General features: G+C 42.5%; 1 pseudogene; it reads left to right on the top strand.

The window, feature by feature from the left end:
- The first annotated feature begins 2,424 nt into the window (after positions 1 to 2,424).
- On the top strand, positions 2,425 to 2,701 carry LOC105878061 (small integral membrane protein 12-like; annotated as a pseudogene).
- The last annotated feature ends 1,234 nt before the right edge of the window (positions 2,702 to 3,935 follow it).

Here is a 3,935-nt window from a genome sequence, read left to right as displayed (position 1 = left end):
CTGAGAGCCTCCCAGGAGGCCGCTGGTGCAAATCCCAGAGTTCAAAAGCCAAGGAACCTAGAGTCTGATGTCTAAAGGCAGGAGGAGAGAAAGTGTCCTGCTCTGGAAGGGAGAGAGAAAACAGAAAAAATCCCCCTTTCTCTGCGGGTTTGTTCCAGCTGAGCCCCAACCAATTGCACGGTGCCCGCCCACATTGAGAGCAGGTCTTCCTTGTTCAGTTCACTGACTTACGCGTCAATCTCCTCTGGAAACACCCACAGAAATACACCCAGAAACAATGCTTCACCAGCCAGCTAGGCATCCCTCACTCCAGTCAAGTTGACGCCTAAAATTAACCATCACAAGCAGCAAGGCCAAGAAAATAAGTTCTGAAGTAGTTGATGTTAAAAAACCATCCAAGTGGCCATATAGATCCTACCTGTGACACAGAAAAGCAAAGAAGGAACCTGAGTCATCCAGGAACAGACGAACATAGAATTTGGAAGGGTGGGCCTGGAGTCCCAATTACTTAACTAAGGGATGTCAAGAAAACAAGGGATATCTCTAAAGCCCCGCAGGTACAAAAATATCTGTCTATGGAGCAACTGAAAAGAACTACCAACTAGATTTATAGCACAACATCCCTCACCAATCTCTTTGTACACAGCCTTGCCATGTGGTAGCTTCAGGTGCCTCCTTTGTATTTGACTCACTTTGATGTTTTCACTTCTACTCTGGATTCACCTCATTCCCATGAGGGCCTGAATCATAGATTCATCTCTTTTGACTTTCAGGTTCCCTCTATCTCCCTGCCACCTTACCTAAGCAATTAACTCAACCTACTCTCTCACCTCCCATTGACATCTCCCAGTTGGTTTCTCCCTCCCAAACTATAGTCTTCTATTCCTACTTTTAGCGCTTCATGAATAGTCAGACCTAAGGCTGTAGGCCTAGAGACCATACACATTTTTCTATCCAGACAGTGAAATATAAAAGTAAATTAACAGAAAAATACAAACTCTTACTTAGTTTTATATCGTGGGACTTGAGCTACTACTAAAAACAAAATTAATCAGGCTGAACTAAAAATTTGAAGAAAAAGACCAATTTTATCTGCTATTAAATTGAATAAGAATTAGAAAAGAGATACTAGGATACAGAATACACAGAATTTCTACTGATTATCAGCATCTAATGCTGATACATTTCTGAGAAGTAGCCATGTACAAGTATACCATTCATCACAAAATTAAACAAAGAAGTGTCTGCAGTCAAAAGAAGAATTTGTTTCTTATTTGGCTCTGCTGAATCCTGTTTTAAAGTCTCTTATAAACAAGAGAAAGACAAGCAGATTATCCCATTTCTACTGTCAGATGAAACTAGTGGATTTTTCTATGTGTAGCTGTATCTCTATCTTAACCAGACAAATCTCTTACATTGTGAAATTTAAGCCAGGTCGGTCAGTGAAAATTGACATGGTTAGCACACTCATTACTACCTGTACCTGGGAACAACAAAGTAAAAAAAGAACATTTGATGAGGCCTAATAATGTGCTCAACAGTAATTTTACCTATGTCCTATCTTCCTCAAAACATTAATAATCTCATTTCTTAGTTATTATGCATTTATATCTAGTGAAATTCTCTGATTAAATTAGCATTGTCAAACCAATAGTCATTTAAGAAATGCAAGTTACACAGTGAGTGCAGTTACAAAATTATGTCCAAGAGAAATTTATTGTCCAATGTTAATTTTTTGCTTGACATAAATTACTAGCACAAGCCCCAAATATTGCCATGCCTACGCATGCTGGAAGCTTTATGATGTCTTATTTATGGTGCCCTAAATACATTCTAGGGCTTATTATATTTTTACCTATTTCTGACCTCCCAAAAAGATGGGCTGTTGATATATTTTTCACTTTGGGCTGCTTCATTTGCTTGACATTTTCAAGAGGAAAATGATAATGCATTCTATAGGTCACTGACTCCTTTATTTCTTGTTCTCTGTTCAGGATAGAAAGCCCACACATTTTCAATTAAACAATTCCAGAATCACAAGACAAGAGGTAACATTGTTTATGTAGAGATTGGGCTAGGAATACTAACTAGCTTAGCACATCAATTCCTGGTAAATTCCTGCATATCCTGTAATTCCAAAGTTCACCTTGAAGTTTGCATTGCATTTTGTCATTCTGTTTAAATGTGTGTGTCTTTGCCAAAGGAGACCAATGCAACTTTTTACTTCATTCTATTTAGTAATGCTTAAAAACCAAAAATAAATGCAAAACCATAGCTTTGTCAAATGCTAAATTTCCCAGTGGCATATGTATTTTTGGCCCAGAACATTTTTCTTTCTTAATTTCTTTTCTTTACTAACGCATTCTAAAATTGCATGCATGAGCAGGAGATAGACCAAGGAGTGTGGGCATGGCCACATATGTCATGTGGCCTGTGCTTCGGACTATGGTACGTACCTATGCTCCCTATGTCACATTCCTGTGCCCTCTGAAGTCAGGGCTGTGAGCTACCACCAGGAATGGTTCATCAGAAGAAAGGATCCCCAGCCTGTGGAGGAGGAAAAGAGCATCTCAGAGCTCTGGGAGGATCAGAAGTTGGACAAACTGGTAGGCAAGGACCACAAAAAGTGGTTAGCCTTAAGGACAAGCTAGAATTTGCCCCTAAAACTGTTCTGAGCAGAAACCACGCAGAGAAGAATTAATGGAGGACATGGGGCCCTGTGGTCCTACTGGGGGCCTTGTCTGGTCCTGCCACCATGTCGAGCAGCCCCAGAACCCACATCTGACTTGCTGGCTCCTCCTGCACTACATAGACATACACATAATGGCTGCTCCTTGATGGTCAGGCAGATACAGCAGCAACTAAGGGGCCAGTGAAGGGGAAAGCACTTGAGGGTTCTGGCCTGCAAGTTGCATCTGTTGTGTGGTAGCCGTGACTGCTCAGGCATCCGAGTTCCTGGCCACACTGCCAGAAGTGTTATGTAATGAACATTGGCTGCCAGTCTCCATGGGGAGGCTGTTTTGCTTTGTTAGGTAGTTAGCAAGGGATTCCAGGTCTCCCAGGGATGAAACTGGATGCTTTGCCTTGGTGCAATTGCCCCACCTGGGAAGAAGGACAAGAGTGGGCCCAGGTCCCCATCTTGGTCCTGCCTCACCTTAATCCTTTCCCAAGTGACTGCCATACCTGGGGTAGGGAGGAACACACTACGAATGTGCCAATCAGAACTTAGTGTGCTAGCTGCAAAAGCATGCAGAGGACCCTCCAGCCCACGGGCCAAGCAACATTAGGTATGATAGAGTCTGGAAAGTGCCCTAGAATCCATATGCATGGTAAGACTCACGTCATATAACTTCCAACTATCCAATCAGAGTGGTTCCATGGTGACGTCTAAGCCATGAGGGAGGTCCCAATCCGGGCTCCATAAAACAAGACACAGACCATAGTGAGGCCCTTTTGCCCCTTCCTTTTGCTCTCCCTTTGCTGTGACAGTGGGTCCAGCTGTCATCTGTGGTACATGTGTCACGCTCTGTAAGCCTATATCTTCCTCTTGCCCCATAATCCTATCTTTCTCTCTTCAGTAAACGTCATTTTCATGCTTGCCTTACTTTAGTGTGTCTGGTCACTCTTTGACCATGAGTGCACCAAGAACCGACACTTTCAGACTGAAACCTGACAGCCCCAAGTGGGTATGGCTGGGAGTTGAGTGTTGCCTTTACAAGGGATACCTATATGTCTAGTTCCAGTTTTCATTGGGAAGAGTTCAAAAATCTACCTGGCTGTCTTCACTAGCTTGCCCTATCCATTGTGCCCATTCTTACTGAAATTGTCTTGTCAATTCAAGAATGGAATTCTCTGGGAAAGGAAAGTATTTTTCTGTCTTGGGAAACCCAGGCTTTTCACTTTTGGTCAGGAAGGAACATGTACCTGGTGAATTT

The sequence above is a fragment of the Microcebus murinus genome, chromosome 1, assembly GCF_040939455.1.
Source record: "Microcebus murinus isolate Inina chromosome 1, M.murinus_Inina_mat1.0, whole genome shotgun sequence".
In the NCBI taxonomy this organism is placed as follows: Eukaryota; Metazoa; Chordata; class Mammalia; order Primates; family Cheirogaleidae; genus Microcebus; species Microcebus murinus.
The sequence above is the reverse complement of the archived record's forward strand: the minus strand, read 5'-3'. Positions and strand labels throughout refer to the sequence as shown.